Here is a 26,529-nt window from a genome sequence, read left to right as displayed (position 1 = left end):
GATGACATTTTTCAGTTGCAGTAGGGTTGTTGGATGTGTCAGGAAAACTCGTTCTTTAACGTAACCCGAGAATCAAAAGTCGGTCGGATTGAGATCTGGAGATCGCGGAGGCCACATTGTTGGAAAGTGCCTACTGATAACACGATCGCCAAACATGTGCGTAATTAATTGTTTTGCAGGGCTAAAAATGTGGGGTGGAGCGCCATCTTGGATGAAGATTATGTTTTCCATATCGTGATTCCTCAGACTAGAGATGATGAAGTTCTGTATCTATGACGCATGAGTGCATGAGGGTAGGCCACTAGAGGCAACCCAAGAGGTGGAACTTAAACTGAGAGGATTCAATCCGACATCGGGATGGGAATCAGGTGTGGCTTAGTAGATAGAGCGTCAGCACGTAGAGCTGAAAACACGGATTCAAATCCCGGTGCCGGAAAGAGTTTTTCTCTGTTCCCTTCATCCTTCATCAAAACTAATTGAAGACATTATTACAAAAACAACCCTTGTCAAAATTGATATTTTTCAGGAGAACAATAAAAATAAATAGAACAACACATGTCAGCTGTTTCCGTACAGCTGGTGTTTATCCTTGTGGCTATTGCACCTGATATGTGTAATTTTTGGAATCTATAAACATTTGAAATAGTAGCAAATGTGTCCTTAACTCAATTTCATTAAAAATGACTAGAGCTGTTTTTGTAATAATGTCTTCAATTTTATTACCTCAACTAGTCTTTCTCTTGTGAACCAGATCGCACCTCCTCTGATCATGCGCACTGCCTCCTTTCTGAGACTTCCAAAGTATCTGTGCGGCAAAACTTTTTTCTAAGACTGTAAGTACTATGAATAACTCGTCTAATCATATGAAAGTTTCTGCAGTTGACTCGTATGTAAATATGATGAAAGAAGCACTTCGTGGATGATAGGTCACCAAACAATAGGCCTAAATAATACAGGATGCGTCAGAAAGAACGGATGGATTTCACACGGCAAGAAAATTGTAATGATTCATCAAATCAAAAATTTATTGTTATCAACAGAATCACCAATACATGCAGTTTATTTTATGGAATACAACATCATCCATATGATGTCCTTGGCATCGAGGCGTTTTCTGAAGTTCGCCATCACTTTCACAGTCATAGTTGGCGAGATTACCACGATTTCTTCACGAATCGCCGTCTTCAGTTCATTCAGTGTATGTGATCGATGTTTACAAACTTACGCCTTCAAATGGTCCCAAAGAAAGAAGTCGCAGGGCGCGAGATCTTACCGTAGTCTCGGACAATCTCAGTGCAATAGCATGTTTGCGCGCTGATCTTTGAGGTGGCCGGACAACCTACTGTCTGTCTCCACATTTGCAGGAGTACAAGCGCTCCGTGTTCGTCCAGGTGATTTCTTCTTAAATGTTGAACCAGTGATACGAAATGAAGCCGCCCACCGCAAAATTGTATTCCGAGTTGGAATCCTAGCGTGACATTCGATGCCGAAATGAGTCCTGAGTGGCGATCACAGACTCTTCATTTTTCCCAAATGTCTCTACGATGAAAGCACGTTGTACGCCAGACCAACACCATGTTCTCAACTGAAACTGCATTCTCTGGCTGACCCAACAGTCGTGGTCCCCCCTCACTCTATCCCTTCCCTCCCTGCGTATCGATAGTTTGAAATCCATCCGTTTTTTCTGACGCACCCTTTAGATTGCTTACATGTCAGTAATAAATGTAAGTAGTAAATATAAATAATAAATGTAAATTTAAATGACCATTCCACCCAAATATCTCATAACCTAACTCCCTCATAAGTGGTGCCATGTTGGTATCACTTTTGGGGTTCAGACTTGTCTTCGGACAGTTGACTAAACAACAAACAACAAATTTAAATGTAAATACTAAATGTAAATGTTGTTGCTTAGTCAACTCTCAGAAAACAGGTCTGAACCTCACAAGTGATAACAATAAGGCACCACTAATGGGGCAAGTACTTTCTCCCCTAAATGTAAATTATAAATGTAAATACTAAATGTTGGGTGGGGTCATTTTGAGCACCTGTTAACTCAGATTTGTAAATGATATGAAAATAATTTCAAAATGTAAATTAGGCCCAATAATTGTAAACACATAACAACCTCAAAAAGAAACTGTGGAATATTTCTCAACGATAAAATCGAAATAAATGTTCGCTATTACAATCTTTTCTTTTTTACTCTGAAGAGAGGCCTTCCTCATGAACCAAGAGACAGAACGAAATAACTGTAAAAGATTGAAAAGTGTAACTGTTCCCTTCCTTTCACTCGAAAGGAAGTGTCTAAAAATTAATGACCTATCCTCTTCAGTCCGGAATTTGTATTTAAAAAAAAAAAAACTGAAAATAAATCGGTCACATAATAATTCTGGGGTTACAGATATCCCAAATCAAGTATTCACAGAAAATACAATTTTGGAGCAATTTTGACTCTTGGGGCTCCAAAATTTTAAATTTTAATTTATAATTCTGGTATAGAAATGTTGCAAAAGTGATATTCATTTCTATCAAATTTAATTTTTCAAAATTTTAAAAAGTATCCAAGACATTGCAAAAAAAATAAATAAAAATTATGTACAGTATGTTGTACAACAGGACTAAAAGGGTTAAAAAATAAATTATAATCATTAGAAATATATTTTCTTGTGATGCATTTCCTTAAGAACACACTTAAAAGCACAAAATCAATTATTTATAATCTCAGTTTATAAAAATGTAAAATGAATTTACTAACAAAGAAGTACCAATTCTATTATTATTATTATTATTATTATTATTATTATTATTATTATTATTATTATTATTATATTTACTATTATTAACTGAGTATCATTAATAATTTCACGAATTATTTTTTCATTTAGGTAGTCTACTAAATCATTCTTTTATAAAATAATTGATCCATTACTTAATTAATTACTCATTTATTCATTTAATCTTTCATCTGTTAAGTCACTTCGAATTCTTTAATTTTTTAACACATTATTTTATAATTCAGTTTATTTTTACAACTGTTCAATTCGTTCTTTAATCTACCTACAAATTAATTTTCTGAATTTTGTTAATTATCCCCTCTACCATTAAACCTTTTATTGTTAATTGGTTCACATTACGCAACTGTCAACCAAACTCTTCTCTTGTGACCAAATAATTCTGATGCTTTGCTTTATAATAATAAGTTAAACGTCTTGTCATATTGTTTAATTTTTTATCTAAAAAACAATCCTAACCTAAAATAATGTCGTTGTTCTAATATGAAATTTCGAACGTAGGCCTATAATATATGTGATTTTTTTAAGCAAATAACATAACACTGGATTTAGTAATTGATAAGCAATTCCAGAAGCGTACAAAACTGATTGCAGAGGAATTTAATATCACATATTAACACAATTTTGCATAATACTGTTTGATTATCAACAGTCGTAATCTTTTCCTAAATAAAATATACTTGCACTTTTATAACTAGTATAGTGACGTCATAATTTAGGAATATGTACGTACATACACTGTTGGGTAATTTCCTATTACTCGGTACTCATTACATAGGTCGTTTTTGTGTTACAGTTGTTCCTTTCTGAAAAGAAAAACGATAAAAATATTTTCTTTTGTCGGAAATGAACTACAACCTAAACTAACCTAACCTAAGAACACATTATTATAGATAACGAGTACCGGGTACTAGTAAACTACCCACTGTTGTAACTGTCATAACATATGATATTAAACTGAAACGAAATTAAGTTATTTTTTTTATAAAATGTCTTCAATTTATAGTCCTATTTGACCTAGTCAAGAGAAATATGAGAGCAAATAATTGAAGATTTACATATAGCCGTACGATAGAACACATTCACAAAATCCTGCAGTTCGTGAAAAACACTGCATTGAAGTTTCGCTCACCTGCAGAGGAAGAATCGCTCGATTTTCTGCGCACGTGTGGCTACAGCTCGTCTTGCAGAGCGATGACCGGTCGCCTGGGAACCTTGGACGAGACTGACTGACTCTGCAAACGCGTCTGTCGGTCGGAGAAAGCTGCAGCGCTAGTAGGGGGGCTCTACCCCCAGAACACGGCTAGTAGGTCGTCAATTTCACATGTTTTTATTAACTTCTATTCAATCTAACAGAACCGCTGTGTTTGCACTGGGATTCGAGTATTATTGTTTTATATCCGTTTCATTTGTTTCTTATTTACACCAACGTAATGCGCCAATCGTAGTCAGCTTTTGTATCCGGTCTACGTTTTCCATTCCGGAAGAACGAACTATGACCTAGACGAGACTATTAAAAAAAGAAAACTTCTATAATAGAAATGAACTACGTTCATAGAGAAATGGTGAAATTCGTAACCAATAAAACTTTCTACAGAATTAGAGATTCTTAAACAGTAGTCGTCTACACCTGTAGAGTAACGGTTAGCGCGTCTAGCAGCGAAACCAGGTGGCCCGGGTTCGATTCCCGGTCGGTGCAAGTCACCTGGTTAAGATTTTTTTCCGGGGTTTTCCCTCAACCCAATATGAGCAAATGCTGGGTAACTTTCGGTGTTGGACCCCGGACTCATTTCACCGGTATTATCACCTTCATCTCATTCAGACGCTAAGTAACCTAAGCTGTTGATAAAGCATCGTAAAATAACCTACTTAAAAATAAATAAAAAATGAACAGTAGTCTACTACAGTATTTGTGATGTTGGCCATCTCTCATAGTTGGTCACATTTTTATACATACCGGTACATACATACTAGTGTTCTGCCAAATGTCAGGTCTTTCACTGCAAATCCAGCATTCTCCAATTTTTCCTATTTTCTGCGTTCCTCTTTATCTCCGCATATTCAATTCAATTCAATTCAATTCAATTCAATTTATTAAGCCATTAAACATACAGTGATAGGCTTCGTCACAATACAGAAAGAGGAAAAAAAAACATACATTTGAAAATACACATATAATTGAAAACAGGAAAGTTTAATTAGAATGAAAACACAAAACATTTTGAAACTCTAAAATTAATGAAAACACTTCACTGTTGGGGTAATAATTGTAACTAAATGTAAATAACTTTATGTATTAAAAAACAATTTCGTATAAATTTATGTTAAGAACTCATCTACAGAGTAGAAAGGATTAATTAAAAACCAATTATAAAATCTAGCTTTGAAACTATTGGTTGGTAACTTATAATATTGACTGGGAAGCTTGTTATATAAATTCATCCCCATGACAGAAACATTTGTACTAGTTTTATGTAATCTACACTATGGAATATTAATTTGTTCACTATTTCTAATTTCACGATCATGTATATTGGCTATTAATGAGTAATTGTCTATATTTTGTCGAGTGTATATCATATATATATACTCGTATCTTGATGTCGTCTATCATCTGATATATTCTGCCCCGAACTTTTCTCCTGATCAACATTTCTTCCGTCTACACCTGTGGAGTAACGGTCAGCGCGTCTGGCCGCGAAACCAGGTGGGCCGGGTTCGAATCCCGGTTGGGGCAAGTTACCTGGTTGAGCTTTTTTCCGGGGTTTTCCCTCAACCCAATATGAGCAAATGCTGGGTAATTTTCGGTGCTGGACCCCGGACTCATTTCACCGGCATTAACACCGTCATATCATTCAGACGCTAAATAACCTAGCGTCGTAAAATAACCCAATAAAATAAAAATAAACATTCCTTCCAGTGCATCCTTCAGTAGGCAGTTTATTATCAGCCAGCATATTTTTATGGAACCTGAAAATTCCTATCACATTATACAGGGACATCATTTTATTTTTACTTCAATTTTTATTGCACCTGAGTTTTTGAATGTATTTCACTTCCACTCCTTCTATTAGCAAACTTCCACATACAACCAAAGCGGCAAAGTCGTCTTACAGTCAAAATAAACAGTAGAGAATGAGTGAGTATAGCATGTTTCAGAAATATGATCACATTTTTCAGTGAAGGAAGACCATTCATTCACTATTAAATCATATTTTCGCACAGGTATTGTGCGTCCGTTTAGTTACGTCGCATCCCGGTATCCCCCATCCGTTTCTGCTGGCCCCTCTGTAAAGGCTAGTGGCTGAGCTATCTTAGCTCTTTTCTGAAAACATTTACTGTTAGGAATTGGACTTCTACCTAATATTATGCAACTATTTAAAATAATTTAAATAAAAGGTCATCGTTAAGTAAGGAATTGTCACGTGATTTTTCTCCCTTTCTAAGACCCTCCTACATAACCACATGGACGGGCGGTAGATAGCATATCTGAGTAAATTTATCAATCCGGATCGGACAGAAGTGAAGATTGAATTGACAGTACGTAACGTACACTGTTACAGAGTAGGTACAGAATTATTTCAACAGGCGTAGTATTATGGCTTCCCCATGTCGCCTGATTTGAGTGCTTTGCATTATTTCTTTGGGGTTACTGTGAAACAGTTGTGTTTGCTAACATCCTACAACAATAGAAGAATTAAATAATTAGATTCAAGAAACCATACATTCAATTTCATAAGATATGCTTGAAAACGTTTTTGATAATATGCACAAAAGATTTGAACCCTGTATCGAAATGAACGACCACCATTTTCAATAATTTGTTTAAATATTCATTCTACTAAAAAGACTAAATTGATGGGTTTTAAGGGAACAACGCCATTAAGAACAAAAATAATTATTAATAATGAAATCATAGAGCAAGTGAACTGTTTTAATTACCTAGGCTGCATGATATCATATGAACAAATTAACGACATAGATAGGAAGCTCTCTAAATTCCAGCAGTTAATTGGCACGATAAAAAGAACACTAAAGAAGAAAGTTAGGACTGACACAATTTTAAAATTTTACAAAACAATGGCGATTCCAACATTAACCTATGGATCCGAAACATGGTGTATGACAACTCAACAAATGAAGAGAATAGAAGCAGCTGAAATGAGACTGCTAAGGCCAATAGCAGGATATAGCTTATTGGACCACAAGCGAAATGAAGACATACGACAGGAACTAAATATGCCAAATATTACAGAAACTATCACAGAATATAGGAATAAATGGCATGAACATATATGTAGGATGGAACCAACTCGCATTCCATACCGACTACATCATTATAAACCCCAAGGGAGAAGACGAATCGGACGCCCTAGAAAACGCTGGAAAGACCAATTTTAATATTGCTATGGAGACGAAACGGGCCAATGGGCCCAAATCGTATTGTTGATGATGATGATGATATTCATATTTTGATTATTTTTTAAATTTAAATGCACTGTAAATATTGTATGCTAATGTGCTGTAGACAGTATAGTATACATTGCATAATAAATACGTCCGATTGGATAGTTCAGTTAGTGAGTAAAAACACTTACTATTAATACTGTACTGTATTTTGATTAAATAAAAACCCGACGAAAATGATCAAACTCAAAATCGTAACATATGCTAGTTTACGTAAATGGATGCACTACTTTTCTTCCCTCCTATACCTAGTAAAGTTATTTGTTTTGTATTTTATACTAGTGTCGTGGAAGGAGTAGCAAACAGTGTTCCGGTTCTCAATCGTTATTCCAAAGGTATAGTCAGGTTAATATTGAAAATGTCAGTAAAAATAAAATGATGTCCCTGTACATGACTATTACTCCATAACTTGGTCATCTGTATATCTTGAATCTTGGCCACCATATAACATATTTTATCATATAAGTTCTACCTTCTAAAGTTGGCCTACGAATTCAATTTGGTATTAGAAAACATTTCTTTTCCACGAATTCACATCTCTGCTCACTATGACATCATACTGCATCACATGGCATACAGGGAAGTATGTGATCATTTAGCGTTTTCAATACCACTGTTAGGCCTATATTGCGTACTAGCCGTACATACATGTTCCAAAATACCACTGTTACATTACATACTAATAGTATGTACCTGTTCCAAAATACTACTGTTCTATCAGATACTAATCAACCGGGCGGATCCAAAATACCACAGTGCACCTTGTAGTTACACACAAGTTACATATGGGACTGTTATTTCAGAACTATTATTTGAAACCTAGTACAGGGACATCATTTTATTTTTACTTCAATTTTTATTGTACCTGAGTTTTTGAATGTACTTCACTCCCACCCTCTCTACTACTAAACTTCCAACCGTTCACGACACAGAGCCGAGGGCGCGTAAGCAGTACTGAGTTACTGAGTATAGTACTTTCCATAAATATGTTCGCGTTTTCCAGTGACGAAAGAGTTTCAATATTGAATCATATTTTCGCACAGATACTGTCGTCCGTTTACCTACGTCGCATCCCGGTTTCCCCCACGTGTTTTTGTTCGCCCCTCTGTAAAGTCTAGTAGCTATCTTAGCTCTTTTCTGAAAACAATTTCTGTTAGGAATTGGACGTCTACGTAATATTATGCAACTGTTTAAAATAACTTAAATAAAAGGGCCTCGTTAAGTAATTAACTGTCACGTGATTTCCCACCCCCTTTCTATAACCCTGCGACAAAACCACTTGAACGGACAGTAGATAGCATTTCTGAGTAATTTTATCTTTTTGGATCGGGCAGAAGAGAAGATTGAATTTATAGTACGTAAGGTACTCTTTTATAGAGTAGGTACAGAATTATTTCAACATGAGTTACTAGTACGAAGGACGAAACTGGTAATCGGAATTAGGTACAATAGTCTATTGTGCGATAATATGCACAAAAGAACTGAAGCCTGTATCGAAATGAACAGCCACCATTTTCAAAAATTGTGTTTAAATATCCATATTATGATTATTTTTCAACTTAACTTCATTCTCTATATCGTATGCTAATGTGCTGTAAGAGTATAATATACACTGCATAATTAATACGTTCGAATGGATAGCTCAATTCGTGAGTAAAAGCACTAAATGTTTATACAGTACTGTATTTTGATTAAACAAAAACCTAATGAAAATTATCAAACTCAAAATTCCGATATTTCCTAGTTTACATAAATGGATGAACTACTTTTCTTCCCTCCTATACCTAGTAAAGTATTTTACGCCAGTATCATCGAACTCCAGTCGTGGAAGGGGTAGCAAAAGGTATTTCCGGTTTCAATCGTTAATAGAAAGGTATAGCCAGGATAATATTAAAAATGTTAGTAAAAATAAAATGATGTCCCTGTATTTTCAAGCAACTGGAACAGTTGTAAATATTACGAGAAAATAACAACTTTTCCCATCTCTAGTTACTACCCTGTCTTTAACATCTTCAACCACTCAGAAATAGAAGACCTAACTTTTAATGTGAATGAAAAACTGAAAGTAAAAATAACAAGATTATACTATCGTAAGTAGTGTAGTGTTGGCTACCATATATAATTTGACTCACGTAGTAGTAGTAAATTGCCGTGATATTCAACATTTATGGATACATGTAGTTTTATAACACAAAATTCATCTGTTGACTTTAAGAATTTAATGGACACTTAAAAGAAGATAAGTATTACACAAGGTCAAGTCGATTAATGTAAGGATGCATGGGATTTATGTCCAGCATTTAAAATGAAGTAGGCTTCAAGAAGTCGGTTTGTTTTCAAAAGTAATAACCTTTTAAGACTCTGCTGTTCTTTAAACATTTCCCAAGATCTCTTATTAAATTTCACAATATTCATTAAGTTATTACTCAAGGGACATAAATGTCATGACAAGTTTTCTATATTTGATCGGCTCATTTACACACGTACATAACAAGACGGTGACTACGTCATTCGCTTTTATGGCTGTTAAAATAACCGGAAAGAGATCTTCAGGAAACAGGTTTCGTCCACGAGGAATGTGTGCAGATGTCCGTAAACAAAGTCGTTACATTGAACAGCCAGTGAAGCGCAAAAGATCCTGTAAGGGTCTGAAAACATTAATCAGTCATTGCTCTTTAACTGCAGTTAAGCAGGTTGGATTTGCATGCAAATGTAGCGATGATTCATAAGAAGTCTTACTAGTGAGATTGACACAGGAGTCATTGCCCAGATACTGAAAGCAGCTGATGAAAATGACGGTGTTTGTGAAACTAATGGTAATGTTGGCGATAATTATGATTTGATGACCACTATGGCAGTGGTGGCTCCTGCATATTTCGTAAGAGGAGGAAAGAAGTTAACAGCGCAAAATGACAACTTCTTAAGAGAAACATGCTACAAATTAGCCTACATGCATACATGTAAGACCAGATAATTGGGTTGGCCTTCCCTTTTGTATAGCAATAATCTGTTTTTGTAAACTGAGTTTTCTAAATTGTCCAAAATATAATATGTTTTCACTTCCATTCATTGTTGAATAATTGCACAAATTAACAATTACAAAGAACTTCACAATCTCGCAGCATTTTTCATGTACACTACAGCATCACACGTGTTGGAAGAGACCAGCTACTAACACGTAACCGGAACCGTTGTACGGAAATAGGAATGAGAAATAATCTGTTAGGAAAGCGAGAACACTGCACCCACCCACGTGGTTTGTGTTGCCACATGTACATTTTACAAGTTCAGTATCACATGCTTTTTAAGAATGTCAGTTCTTGTAAAGTCATACTACCATTATTGTTCAAAGCTACCGGTGGCAGATTAATTTTTTATGTTAAAAATAATGTAGTTTGCAGTACTTTCAATTTCAAATATATTTGTACAAAACTGACAACTTGGCTGTTGTCTTCTCTAGTAGACAATGAATGGAAGTGAATTCCAGGGGCCAAAAAGATCTGCTATACTAACGTAGGACTACTTCATCTTTGTTTTATATAAATCCAACTTCAACTTTCAGATATCCTCGAAAGTTTCAAAGCTTATATAAAGTGCAATGAATAATATGTTTTGATTTATAATTTTTTTAAAGTTTATATGGTGTCTTTCATAGCTTTGCGTTGAAACTGTTTTTATTGTGTCTCCGGTAGCGAGCTTGCTGCACGACCAGTCGGTTTCTATTTCCCGCTCATGCACTGATTCAGAGGATCTCCTCCCTATCCGTTCATTTACTTGCTTTAAAACTCTGCTTCTTTCTCTGGCCGCTAGCGCGCTGTTGTCTATGTGTGTTAACTGCAATAAAGGAGGAATGGATTGACTTTCCTCCACACAAACAGTCTCGCATCCTTCTCACAGTTTTCTAGCAGCACATGAGTGCGCGTCGTTTAAAACTCGATCAACCGAGGTTTTCTTATAGCTGTGAACTTAAAAATTATCGAATCTTCCTCGAATTTCAAGGCATATATTTCATTTGGTATTTACTTTCAAAAGAAGAAAAATGTGAGGAGGACGTTCCTCCCTTCCCTCCCCTGAGGAACCGCCACTGCGACTATGACCAGTGTTGAATTAAGGCCTTTCCTCCAGGGAGAATTTGTACTATGCAGTGGTAGAGATGGAAGGGACAATAGAACAAATCAGATCTTACATAACAACAACAGAGGCAGTGTTTGATGCAAAAGGGAACAGAGACAAATGGCATCAATTAAAGAAACAGAGTTTTCATTCTCTTTCTATATTTTCATTTACATACTATTAATGCTACTTACTTACAAATAGCCTTTAAGGAACCAGGAGGTCCATTGCCGCTCTCACATAAGCCCGCCATTGATCCCTATCCTTAGAAAGATTAATCCAGTAACATTATAAAATTTGTTTGCAGAACGAAAAGTCACATTTATTCGGATCAAATTTATGCAATTTTAAAGGAAAAAAAAAAAAAACTAAAATTCGTTCAATAATTTATTACCATAATACACTGCTCTCTTAAATTGACTGAGCACATTGGGCATAAAATCAATGGCGCTCCCAAAACATACTATGAAATATTTAATATAACACCATTTTTTACCTCGAAAAGAAGCAAAAACCAGCAAAACTGTATTACACCTTTTTTTTTTGTTAAGAATATGTCAAAGAATAACCCCCTAAAACTACTAGCATTACTTACGGTTCTCTCTGCATTTATATATATATATATATATATATATATATATATATATATATATATATGCCCAGTGGCGGCTCGTGAACTTGTGGATTGGGGGAGCTGCAGTAGATTTTGATACATACAAATTTCACTTCTTGATATCATTACTAATAAGTATAGGACAAAAATAAATGCACTACATATCGAAAAATCAAAACTTCCTGACTTAGTTGGGAGATGTCTATGGCATCATTTGCCATAATCGCTAAAAAAAAAAAAACTAATACCATCGATTTCAGTCTGACACTCAACATGCAATTTACCAGTTCATTCTGAATTGTTTTAGAACTACCTTTAAACAGTGGCATGATTTTTGAGAGGCTCGTTTAGATTACTAACGAACTGTAGCAACCCATGAAATACACCAGGGTTCTTCGAATCGTTTTTTCATCATGTCCCCTAAGGGGAAGTTCATATTGGCCACAAAAACAATATTTTAAAAATAATTTCACGATTTTTTCTCACTTCTTGATTATGTTTGAGAATGTTTGTTCTGTTCGCTTCACTTAGTTGCGCAGAAATATTAGTTTTGCCTAACATTGCCAATGAAACAACATTTTTCAGGTGAGACAGCGAAGATTCGTGCTTTTTAATTTTTAGGGGCAAATGTCCTAAATCTGTCACACCACTCCTAGTCTATGCAGCATCACCACCGAAGAGGATGCAAGGAAAACAAAATACAGAATTTTTTGTTCACATCCACGTAACCACAAATGCTTAGCGTAAATTTCATTATTATACTTCCTTACACACTGTATATGCACTATTTCGGCTGGATGAAGCTTGAGTAAGATTTAAGTCGGGTAACGAACGACCATTTAATTTCACTTCGTTACATCAACATTCTCCGCAAGGGAAAGTTGAGAAAAATAAAATTAATATTCTGTAATTCACACACACTCATGCTTGCACATTTACACTGATTAAGTTACGGTACTAAGACGTCACACCAAAGCAATATTCTAAAAGTGGAAAAGAAGTCTCTTTCGTATTTTACGTGCTATATTAAAAGGATTCTACTCGTGCAATCATTTTGAGTTAAGGGGAGAGGATGGCATTTTTTTAACTTTTTTCCTATTTGGTGTAAATTATTAATGTTTTGTATGTAGAGAGCTCATAGCTGTGGCAACTCAACTAAATAAAAATATTTTGAAAAAAAAAATATTTGGGGGCCCAAATTTGAAAAAAAATATACCCAATGCAGGATTGTATTAAAACCGATATATCTAAACCGTTTTTAAAGATAGATTCAAACAGTTTCTGCAATGTATTTGCAAAAGTATGTTCTACGAACTGTCTGTAACAGAATTTTGATATTAGTCCCTACGTTTGTAAAATAAACAATTAAAATTTAGTAACAATTTTCTGATTTCCTTTCTTGCAAACAAACGGACGTATTTTTAAAATGAAATCAATTAACAAAATTCTGTTACAGAGAAAAGTTTTCTAATAGTCTAAAAAATGTGTGTTCTAAATTTCATGCATGTATCTTTAATAGTTCAGAAATTATATCCATTTTGTCTGGCAATGTAGCAAAAAAAAAAAAAATGAAGTTACTGGAAACCGATAAAAGCGGGCGTGTGATTTAAAAATCCATAGCGCAGGAAATTTAAAAATGACGTCTCAACATCCGATACGGGCACAAACACCCACAAAATGTTATGCAATGTATTCCATACATATCAAAGGGTATTTTAAAGAAAAAAATTTTCTTTTTGAAAATTTAATTTACCGGAAACAACAATAAAATTGGACGAGTGATTTAAAAATCCATAATGCAGGAACTTTAAAAATGGCGATCTACACATATCACAGTGAATTTTAAAGAATATTGTTTTTTTGAAAGTTTAGTCATTTTTCATCAAAAATACCATCCTCTCCCCTTAAGGCAAATATTAGGTTCTGCTGGAGGCTGGCTATATATGTAATAATAAGGCAAAAGAGAATATTAATTTCGTTACATTAACTCGATAAGATTCTACAACAGTAAGTATGTGAAGAGAAAATCAGGGAGTGCTGCAGCTCCGCAGCTCTTATGGACGGGCCGCCCCTGATGCCTCATAGCTGTGAGCAGTATGGGATGAAGATAAATGTAAACAAGGCGAAGACCATAATTATGGGAAGAAAATTAAAGTAACTAAAAAAGGAATTCTAAATGAGGCAGTAGAGCAAGTCGACAGCTTCAGATTCTTGTGATGTACAGAGCCAGAAACAAAATTTGGGCCACTGGAACTTGGAAAATTCAGATGGCCCAAATTTTCTTTTCGAGTCTGTATTATAAGCAGTAACATGAGCTCTGCCAGGAAGTCAAAAGGAGGATAGAAATGGCAAAGGAAGTTTTAATAGAAAAAGGAGCATCTTCTGCGGATCTCTGGAAGAAGAACTAAGGAAGAGAAGTGCTTTGCAAGGAGTGTGGCATTGTATCAGGCAGAAACATGGACATTACTACGAATCGAAGAGAAGAGAATAAAAGCATTTGAAATGTGGGTGTGGAGAAGAATGTAGCATGTGAAATGGACATGTAGAATAAGAAATGAAGCTGTTTTGGAAAAAGTGGGTGAAGAAAGAATGATGCTGAAACTGATCAGGAAGAGGAAAATGAATTGGTTGGGTTACTGGCTGAGAAGAAACTAACTACTGAAGGATGGACTGGAAAGAATGGTGAACGGAAGAAGAGTTCGAGGCAGAAGAAGATATCACATGATAGATGATATCAAGATATATGGCTCGTATGCGGAGACAAAGAGAAAGGCAGAAAATAGGAAAGACGGGAGAATGCTGGGTTTTTAATGAAAGACCTGCCCTTGGGCAGAAAACTATGAATGAATGTAATCAAGTTTTCTCTGAGTTCTGCCATGTCCCTAGCCACCACTGCCCGCGACTGCTGCATAACTTATAATCAGACAGTGTATGTGGGATGACTTAAGGAAAAGTGAAGTTGTTTCGTATCAGAGTGTAGGCTATGACACGTGCCGCGTCGTCCGTCTTTTGTGTACCTGGCAAGTACAGCAGCGTACAGAACGAAGGAACCCCGGTCCGTTCATAGTAACATTGCAACAGTTGTATTATCCTGCTCAAGTACTTAATACGCGTTGAATAGTGCTGATCCATTCATAATGTCGAAGGCAAAACGTTCAATTCGCTCAGAGATACAAAGTGCAATTAAGTATGGGAGTGACATTTTATGTATTAACGATGACAATATCGTGTGTAATGTATGTAAAATTGAAATGAAAACCAGAACAACTCAGGCTAAAGAGAAACATTGCAACAGTACATCGCACAGAAAATGCGTTGAAGTGAAGTCTGAGAAACCATCTACATCATCATCATCATCATCATCATCATCATCATCATCATCATTTAGTTGTGCGGGTCTAAACGAAACGTTTTGCAAAGACATGTGCAACATAATACTCAGTGCAAATATTCCTCTAAAGAAATTGAGTGATTCCCATTTTAGAGTTTTTCTTCAGAAATTCTCTCGATACAAAAAACTGTTTAAGCGATAGGCGAAGACGATTCAGCTTCGACAACTTACGGGAGTATTATCGTTTACTGCAACGCTAGTAATTCAACCACTGATGACGAGGTATGTGCTACAGTACTTCATTTTTTTTCCTTCTGACTGTACGGAGATACAGTAGCATGTTGACGTCGTCTGATTACGCTTAAAACCTGTTGAGCCAATGATCTGAATGAAAAAATAGTAACATATAGTCAATGTGCACCTACATTCAACGATGTCATCCCGCATCCACTATCTACTCATAATTATCTTTATCACAATTTCAGTGACACTAGGAATGTTCTTCATTGAACATCCTTCAAAAGACTTTAACTTAATCAAATTCTTAGAGTAAGCATATCGTCAGAAACATTCATTCATTTATTCAACATCACTGTTATTGCTTCGAAAAAGAAAACAAGTTTCTGTAGCTGGTATTGAGGTCTCCATGGATTGCAGACAAAAACAAGACTTGTTCTCTAGAAAGACAACTTCCAGAAGTTACAAGAATATCCTGTAAGAATACTACCACACTCTTCCGAGAAAGCAAGGTCAGGCAGGAAGAGAATGCGTAATCATCCAGTTTGTCTGGTGAGAGATAAAAAGAACAATCCGAATTATTGTTAAAGTCTGAAAAAATAATGGCATATTACAGTCTAATCCAGGCCTGCACAAGGTTTGCGCTCTCCGAGCCGGCTCGCAGCTCATGAGCGGTATGCAGAAGTTAGCTGCGCTTTGTACGGGGACATCATTTTATTTTTACTAACATTTCTAATATTAACCTGGCTATACCTTTGGCTTAAAGGTTGTGAAACGGAAACACCGTTTGCTACCCCCTTCCACGACTGGAGTTCGATGATACTGGCGTAAGATATAAACAAATCACTTTACTAGGTATAGGAGGGATGAAAATTAGTTCATCCATTTACGTAAAGTAGGAAATATCGCGATTTTGAGTTTGATAATTTTCATTGGATTTTTCTTTAATCAAAATACAGTAAAATATTAACAATAAGTGTTTTTACTCTCGAACTGAGCTGTCCGTTCGGACGTATTCATTATGCAGTGCATATTATACTGTCTATAGCACATTAGCGTACAATATAGAGAATGAAGTTAAATTGAAAAATAATCATAATAATATGGATATTTAAACACATATTTGAAAATGATGGCCGTTCATTTCGATACAGACTTCAGTTTTTTTTTTTTTTTTGCATATTATCGCACTATATACTATTGTACGTAATTCCAATTACCAGTTTCGTCTTTCGTACTACTAACTCATTGTTGAAATAATTGTGTACTACTCTATAAAAGAGCACCTTACGTACTATAAATTTAATCTTCACTTCTGCTCGATCCGAAAAGATAAAATTGTTCAGACATGCTATTTATTGTCCGTCCAAGTGGTTTTGACGCAGGGTCGTAGAAAAGAGGGAAATCACGTGACAGTTAATTACTTAACGAGGCCTTTTTATTTAAGTTATTTTAAACAGTTGTATAATATTACGTAGACGTCCAATTCCTAACAGAAATTAATGTTTTCAGAAAAGTGCTAAGACAGCCCAGCCACAAAGGGACGGGCAGAAGTGGGTGGGGGAAACCGGGATGCGACATAGGCAAACGGGCGACAGTATTATACCTGTGCGAGAATATGATTCAATATTGAAAGCGAACATATTTCTGGAACGTACTATACTCACTAACTCAGTACTGTTTGTGTTTACTATGACCGTAAGGCGACTTTGACTGTATACGCTTGGTTCTGTATGGAGAACGGTTGGAAGTTTACTAGTAGAGGGGGTGGGAGTGAAGTACATTAAAAAACTCAGGTACAATAAAAATTGAAGTAAAAATAAAATGATGTCCCTGTATAAGGGTGGACTGGAAGAAGGGGTGGATCTCGTATAAAATAAACACAAAAGGAAGTACTATTACGAGTGTTTATGAAATTAATTCCCGTTCAGTGTTTGCAAAACTATCTTGGACTATTATTAATTAATAAATAAATATTTATTTTACAGAAATAATAGAAATTCTTTAGCTGCTTAAATGTACACTATAATTTTGTTATATTTTTATTTATCAGTACATCAAAGCGAGGTTTTATGCTGTTGGCAGCTGAAAGGAACAGTAGCCTACTAATCGTAATGAAACATCAGTTACAGATGTTCGATGTCTGCCGCCTTTATTAAAGTTGATAACAGAAAACAGTTGCTCACAAATATAAATATTGAGCCAAACATAGCAATTATTTTCACAGCCAACCTGTGCAGTCGTGGATATTATTGCTAATGTTTAGTCTTGTAAAACTCAACCAGGCTAGTAGTATTATTCAAACGATCTTTAGCCCTTAGGTCACATTGAAGATCAATAAGTTCCAGCTGTAAATCGTTAAATGTTAAATGTTATGTTCCGTATTTTAGATTCCTCCATACTATACTGTAGCAGTAGGTAGGCAACGTGAAACAGTTACTGAGAATAAGCCTACACACTGCACTCCACTAGATAACTGAGTGGTCGTTTTCCTCTCCTCTACCTATAGCAAGTCTATGTCATTCTGACGTGTCTTACTTTCCTTTTCGGCGAGCGGTAAACACGGCTCTCCCGCTCCGAAGGAGCGCGCGCGCTCGTTGAGCGCTGTTTGTGCAGTATGGTCTGATATATACAGAAAAATGCGCGATAGTACAGTATTTAAATCCTACTAATAATAAATCAACTTCCAAAGAGGGTAAAGAATAAAAAATACTTTATAATACTAAAGTACTGCCTTTTTTTATTTCAATACAATCCGACAGGAAGCGTCAGGCGGCGATGACGACGGTACTGAACATAGGTTGGACAGGGACTTGAAAAAATGTAAAACGAATTTTAAAAACAATAGTATAGAAATGAGTCCACACCTATGGAGTAACGGTGAGCGCGTCTGGCCGCGAAACCAGGTGGCCCGGGTTCGAATCCCGGTCGGGGCAAGTTACTTGGTTGAGGTTTTTTCCGGGGTTTTCCCTCAACCCAATACGAGCAAATGCTGGGTAACTTCCGGTGCTGGACCCCGGACTCATTTCACCGGCATTATCACCTTCATTTCATTCAGACGCTAAATAACCTAGATGTTGATACAGCGTCGAAAATAATCCAATAAAAATTATAGAAATGAGCAAAAAAAATGTATTTTTTTTACCAATGTTTTTGACATTCTGGGACAAATGTATCTCACTTCAGGACACAGGACACTCAATTAAAATCCAGAACTATCACGGGAAATCAAGGACGTCTGGCAACCCTGCTATTCACCCACCCTCTGCTCGTCCTTTCACGTACTGAAACCATTCAACAAGTAAAGTAAGATGATAAGTGTCTTTTTTCATTGTCATAGTAAGTCTGTATTTCTTCTCAAATCATGCTAGAAAGGAGAGTTTTTTTTCTGAACTCAGCTAATAACAGTCATTGTACTGATCCGAATACGCTGGAGAAAACTGTCGCAACAGCTGATAGGCGGCCGGTAGGCCGGCCAAGGTGAAGGTAACTATGTCAGTGGACTTCTCAGTCTCACCACAGTTTGACGTTATATTCCGCTTGTACAGATTTCCAACGCTTCCAGCAATTCCGTGGTCGATCGTATTTTAATCACTTCCCTGAGTAACCCGAGTTAACTCGTTTGAGTCCCATTTTCGCTTCTAAGGATTATATCCCGAATATAGACATTTCTATTCTTTCATTAACATTTTCCTCACTACAGAAGTTAGTGATATTGCTATATCTGGTGGTGTTTTTTGTACTTCTTCCTTGCGAGTGGAATTCTATGCTCATATAGCATTCACACACAGTAGTGAGTAGATGCTAGTTAGTTTTGGTGGTTTCTGTTTGTGTTTAGTGTTTTTTGTGCTGTTTTGTGTAAAGATGGATCAAGTTAGTGATTCCGAAACTTTTGATCAGGAATATATTCCTGTAGAAGATTAGGAAATGAAATATCGGTATGAGAAGACGAAATTATAGACCAACAATCAAATTCAGATCAGTTGATGTCGCGTCTTTTCGACAGTGGTTGACTAGAAGACATTTGGCACCATTTCTTCTGCACCTCCGAGGTCCCCATTCCCTGAAATTTTAACATTGTTTCTGATAACGATAATTCTCAATTTTTTTAAATTATTCTTTAATAATGACCTCATCAACATTATATTCAAGGAGAGATTCGGCATGCTAATAAGTGTTCACAGAATGCTGAAAATAATTTGTGGAGGCCTACTACAGACTCTGAAATACCTGTACTTCTGGGCATACTGATACTGTAGAACATTATTCACAAACCTGAAGAACAGATGTACTGGTACAAATATTCAATGACTGCTGCACCATTCTTCCCAAAACGCTCTCATATAGGAGAGCAGATACTACTGTCCGGAATGCAATGTGCCACTGTGCATAATACCCTGCTTTCGAGTCTATCACACGACAAGCAACATTTAACGCCTTGATAACAGCACTGGTATTGTACCTCATAAATTAATCCATAAAAGAAACATAAGTTGGTAAATAGTTCAGGAGAAAATCAAAGTGGGACAACTACCAGAGCTGGAATCAAGGTGCACGAGATAACTCGGGATAATAATTCAGGTATGAATGTAAGTCTATTTCATAGTGATTTTTAGGTATGTAAGAAAATTAGTGATGTACAGTAATTCTGCAATATTAAATGACCTCTTTACGAAAATAAAAAAAATGTAACACTTTTTTTCACAAAACTGGTAAAATTATAGTAAGGGAAGAGGTTAATAAGCTGACAGCTTCTCACCAGGAAGTCCAGATTTTGAACCTGAGCAGGTACTGTACATTAACAGCTATAGAGATACTATGACTAAAATGATTATTATGATAAGATAGGAGTAACGGAGAAAACTAGGAATCTAAAGAGAAACTGAAATACTCGGAGAAAACAGAAATAGGCCTAGGCAAGGAAAAGAGAGGTAATTTTACTCCTATAAAACATAAACACTCAGAAGGAAATAAATGGTGGACAATTTCTATCAATAGAAGTACCCAGAAAAATAGAAGTACTCCTAAAATAGAAGTACTCTTATAAAACAGAAATGCTCAAAGAAAGACAGGAGTATTTCTATAAAATATTTATTATACTTAGAGAAAATACAAGACAAAAACATCCTATAAATAGAAGCACTCAGAAAAAACAGAAGTACTTCTATAAAACAAAAATAATTCTCAAAGTAATGGAACACTCCTATAAAACAATAATAGTACTTATATAAAGGAAAGTACTTCATTTTCATCTTCATCTTCATCTTCATCTTATATTTAATATAATTAAATATGTACCAAACCTATACGCACATAGAATTATTCCACTTCAGAAACAACTAAGTAAACTAAAAGAACTCCAAAAGGAAATAACATTTCAATGGATACCTAGTCATTGTGGTATACCTGGAAACGAGAAAGTCGATAATACTGCAAAACAGGCAACATATTTGCAACCAAGACCTCTTCAAGTGATATCTCTATCCAGTGCTTTTGCTTCAGTAAAGTCTCATTTTACAAACCTATGGATCAACAATTGGCTCTCTTCTCACAAAGGCAAAATTTTACAGTCTGTACAAAAGAAACCAAAGACCTGAAAATGTACAAACATTTCAAACATTTTTAACAAGAGCCAGAACAGGTCACATTGTCACTCAATTGTACCTACACCGATTTCACATTTCTGATAATCCTACTTGTCTGTGGTGTAATAATCATCATGAAGATCTGGAACACATTCTTCTATAGTGTCCATCCATAAACCACAAAAGAAGTAAATTAAACTCATCAATACCGGTTGCAGAAGACACAGCCCTGCAGTATAGGCTATATTGACTACACCCCACCTCTGGCTACTAGCAACAGACATCTATAATGAACACCGATCAAAATACCCCTCATTTCTCGTGAAAAACAACAACTGAATAGACTACAGTAGACTATAGTGGACTTTATGTTGTCAGGAAACAGCTGGATACATTAAGAAGATTGATTCATCTTCATCTTCATCTTCATCTTCATCTTCATCTTCATCTTCATCTTCATCTTCATCTTCATCTTCATCTTCATCTTCATCCTCTTCCTCATCCTCATCCTCATCTTCATCCTCATCCCCATCCTCATCTTCATTCTCATCCTCATCTTCATCCTCATCCTCATCATCATCCTCATCTTCATCCTCATCCTCATCTTCATCATCATCCTCATCCTCATACCCATCCTCATCTTCATCCTCATCCTCATCTTCATCCTCATCATCATCCTCATCTTCATCCTCATCCTCATCCCCATCCCCATCCTCATCTTCATCTTCATCTTCATCCTCATCCTCATCGTCATCATCATCTTCATCCTCATCATCACCATCATCCTCATCCTCATCCCCATCCTCATCATCATCCTCATCATCATCCTCATCCTCATCCCCATCCTCATCATCCTCATCCTCATCCCCATCCTCATCATCATCCTCATCCCCATCCTCATCTTCATCCTCATCCTCATCCTCATCCTCATCTTCATCTTCATCCTCATCCTCATCCTCATCATCATCCTTATCCTCATCCTGATCATCATTCTCATCCTCATCATCATCCTCATCCTCATCATCCTCATCTTCATCATCATCATCCTCATCGTCATCCTCATTCTCATCTTCATCATCATCCTCATCCTCATCATCATCCTCATTCTCATCCTCATCATCATCCCCATCTTCATCATCATCCTCATCCTCCTCATCATCATCATCCCCATCCTCATCGTCATCCTCATCCTCATCATCATCATCCTCATCTTCATCCTCATCCTCATCGTCATCCTCATCATCATCCTCATCCTCATCATCCTTATCCTCATCCTCATCATCATCCTCATCCTCATCCCCATCCTCATCCAAATCCCCATCTTCATCATCATTCTCATCATCATCCTCATCGTCATCCTCATCATCATCCTCATCGTCATCCTCATCATCATCCTCATCGTCATCCTCATCTTCATCATCATCCTCATTCTCATTCTCATCCTCATCCTCATCTTCATCCTTATCTTCATCTTCTTCATCATCATCCTCATTCTCATCATCATCCTCATCATCATCTTCATCCTCATCTTCATCATCATCCTCATCCTCATCATCATCGTCATCCTCATCGTCATCCTCATCATCATCCTCATTCTCATCCTCATCACCATCCTCATCCCCATCCTCATCGTCATCCTCATCCTCATCATCATCCTCATCTTCATCCTCATCTTCATCATCATCCTAATTCTCATCCTCATCCTCATCATCATCCTCATCCTCATCCTCATCAACATCCTCATCATCATCCTCATCGTCATCCTCATCCTCATCATTATCCTCATCTTCATCCTCATCTTCATCATCATCCTCATCATCTTCATCCTCATCCTCATCTTCATCCTCACCATCATCTTCATCTTCATCCTCATCCTCATCCTCATCCTCATCCTCATCCTCATCCTCATCCTCATCCTCATCCTCATCTTCATTCTCCTCCTCCTCTTCCTCATCATCATCATCATCATCATCATCATCATCATCATCATCATCACTCAATCTCTACACTACACTTACACGAACACTTACATATACATTCATCCTAGTACGAGACATAACCCTCCACAGATATACATCATGTACTGCGTGGTCCGCAGAAGTAGTGTGAAACTAGAAAAATGGGTCGCAGTCCTGCCATCTATCCGCGATACATGGAACATGAATCACGTAAAGTGAAGTGGGTAGGCATTAGATACACACGCAGGCACGCACGCACACACAGACATACATAAGACTTTAATTATGCCTGTTCTAGTCTATGCTTGTGAAACGTGGATTCTCTGTAAAATAGATGAGAATAATTTGAACATTTTTAATCGAAGTATTAGGGGCAGTTCAAGATGCAGATTCTCTGAAATGGAGGAATCTACAGAAATGTATGATTTTTACAATTAACCTGATATTATGGCCACAATTAAAGCAAGATGACTGCAATGGATTGGACGTGTGCTAAAAGCTCCAGAAGAAAGAAGAAAAAGGGTGTTCATAGAAACTCTTTTAAGGAAAAGACCTAAGTTTAGATAATATTTGGACAATCTAGAGAACATAAAATTTTTAGAAATGTATGATAACTGGAAAATTGTTTGTTAGGACAGAGTGCAGCAGTGTATTATATTGTAAATTCAGCAGCCAATAGCTTTAGTTTATTGCCTAAGGACAGGTCCTTCTCTCAAAACCCAGCATTCTCCAATATTTTCTATTGTCTGCCTTTCTCTTTGTCTTCGCATATGATCCGCATATCTTGAAGTCTTCTATCATCTCATATCTTCTTCTTCCCAGAAGTCTTCTTCCGTTCACCATTCTTTCCAGTCTATCTTTCAGTAGTCAGTTTCTTCTAAGCTTGAGAACCAACCAATTCCTTTCTCTCTTCCTGATCAGTTTGAGCATTATATAGCTTTTATAATAATAATAATAATAATAATAATAATAATAATAATAATAATAATAATAATAATAATAATAATAATAATAATAATAACACAGTCTAGTATATACAGTCACGAAGCTCAATACGTAGTATATATGCATCTATAGATAGTTGCTAACCACTAGGATCGCTAATATCGCCTCATTACAGAAATGCGAAATAGTATCGGCACAGTCTATTGTTCCTAGCACCCTCACAACTCAAGCTTCGTGACTGTATATACTAGACTGTGGTAATAATTTGTTCGATATTTTTTCATATTCGTTACGCATCTACGAATGACTATTGGAGAAGGATGAGTATGAGATATAATAAGTGTAATAAAACTACGTGTCAAGAAGGTGACACATACGCTCTCATTGTGTGTTTAAGCCCTTTGCAACAATTAATTTCCTGTATAATGTTGACAATTTTATTACGTCATAGTTGATTTTCTTGTACATCGGCATTCATTAGATATTCCAATAAATTTTCACCGGTTCGTGGTGACTTTGGTAAATAAACAAAAGAAAATATCAATATTGAAGATTTAATACTGTTTACCTATGTCTATCTGCACCAGCTGGTGTTTATTTTGCATTCAAATTCATACTTAAGTTACATCATTATTTCAATTTAAAATATTTTTATCATATTTTGATGTAGGCCTATCTTATTTATTTCGTTCATGCGATGGTAATTTGCTAAATAAATAGTTGAAAGTGACGATTTACCACTACTGTTATTTTTATTGACGTATTTGTATTATATTTTCACTTCAAAATTTATTAATAAAATATAAACTCTAGTTCTGTTTTGACTTTCATTTGATCGGACATGTTTAAGCTGTCTATGTTTGTGTTTTCTCTTCTTGTTTTATTTCACACATTAAGTTCGCAGCAATATATTTTAACTGTCAAACTGAACCGACTCGAAAAGCCTGACCTAGAACTTAGACTCGACATTAAATTTCTTAAGCTGTGTCTAACACGACTGAAAGCAACAGTTTCACTCTTACAGCTGTTACAACATGTCCTCTAGCAGAAAGCTGCTGATGTCAAGATTCACGGCCACCTGTGTATATAATTATCTTTCGGAAGATGTCATTAACAATAAAAGTCCTACAATATTTTATGAATAACAGTGAAACTTTTCTGAAAATGAAAGCGTTTTTAAATTATTTGCGTGTACAAAGCAATTAGCACAAAGACTAACTAACACGCTACTAACTAAATTACCAAATAAAAAAAAAATCAACGTGTTTTTGTAAAATATATAGAAATGTACTAAGTGAGTAAGAAGTAAGGAATATTTCTCTTAACTTTATTATTTTCAATTTTATGAAGAAACTAAGTACAGAAGTTAGAGGAATGAGAAAATGAATATATTGTTATTTTAATGGCACCATATACTTATTTTCTTCATTTTTAGATAAGTCAGCTCTCAAAACGTATAAAATAATCTACATATATAATTCGAACTGGTAATGGAAATTACGGGAAAACGGCTGAACGGACTTTAATGAATGACCCGTCATTTTGAAGCTAAGCATCCAAGGATTTTCAGAAAAATTGTAACTTTCAATGAAGCGTTAATTTTCCTATATAATTTTCCTATTTTCCAAAATCCATCTTTCGTCAATTTTGAGAACTAATTATTGCATTTCCACGGCTGACTTGATGCTCCATTACAGAGAAGCGAAGGGAGCATCAAGTAGGCCATGTGCATTTCAGAATAAAACAAAACACACACTACAATAAAGAATAGGCTATTACACGAAGGCCATGACTTGCAGGATTGCTGACATATTTAGAGTTCAAATTCAATTGGTTATTAAAAACTTCAAGACTTACTAAAAATAATTTACAGGTCCGATTTTGCGGTGTGTAATTTTCTGAGTACAGCTGTGTATTGAATATTAAAATCTACAAAATGTGAGCTGGTTTGATGACATTATTACCATTAGAAATGAAATACTATTATAGTTAATGCAATGATGTGACTGTTTTTCATTAATTATACATGTTAATCCTATATTAATGATATGAAAGTGAAACGTTTTGGAGTTATATAAGTAGATGTAGAGAATATCTTAAATTAGGTCTTGATATTTTCTATAATTTACTGAGTGACAGCTACAAAACTTACGTAAGATAATACAGTTAATAAAAATCAAATATTTTTATAGTTATTAATCAAGTGGGGTTGAGCCTTTTTCATATACTTAATGGCGGTGTGATGTAGATATTTATATGCGTTATTCTCTTCAGTATTGGCTCGAGAGAGAGCAAAAATTACAGTTCCTAAGGAAAGACCAAAAGGTATTACTTACTGACAAAATAAGAGACCTAGAAAATTTTGTAGTCTCCCGATCATTTCAGCAAGATTTCTTAGCAGGATAAAATGATTTTACCCTCTACATTTCAAGCTCTCCATGCAGCAGCTATACCAAGATGTTATGTCTATTGTTCGAAAGCATAG

General features: G+C 35.8%; 1 protein-coding gene across 5 annotated transcripts in view; it reads right to left on the bottom strand.

Moving 5' to 3' along the window:
* Positions 1–26,529, bottom strand: part of LOC138694940 (uncharacterized) — a 413,472-nt gene that overhangs the window by 76,124 nt on the left and 310,819 nt on the right. The window contains exon 1 of one of the 5 annotated variants that reach the window (XM_069819168.1): positions 3,928–4,036. The exons of 2 other annotated variants lie outside the window; for them this stretch is intronic. The gene's annotated coding sequence lies outside the window, so the exon portion shown is untranslated. Of the gene's footprint in view, positions 1–3,927; positions 4,037–26,529 lie in introns of those variants that run through there. 2 more of the 5 variants (XM_069819176.1, XM_069819183.1) reach the window with 2 other exon arrangements.

Source organism: Periplaneta americana, chromosome 1 (assembly GCF_040183065.1).
Source record: "Periplaneta americana isolate PAMFEO1 chromosome 1, P.americana_PAMFEO1_priV1, whole genome shotgun sequence".
Classification (NCBI taxonomy): Eukaryota; Metazoa; Arthropoda; class Insecta; order Blattodea; family Blattidae; genus Periplaneta; species Periplaneta americana.
This window is presented reverse-complemented; position numbering and strand designations above follow the sequence as displayed.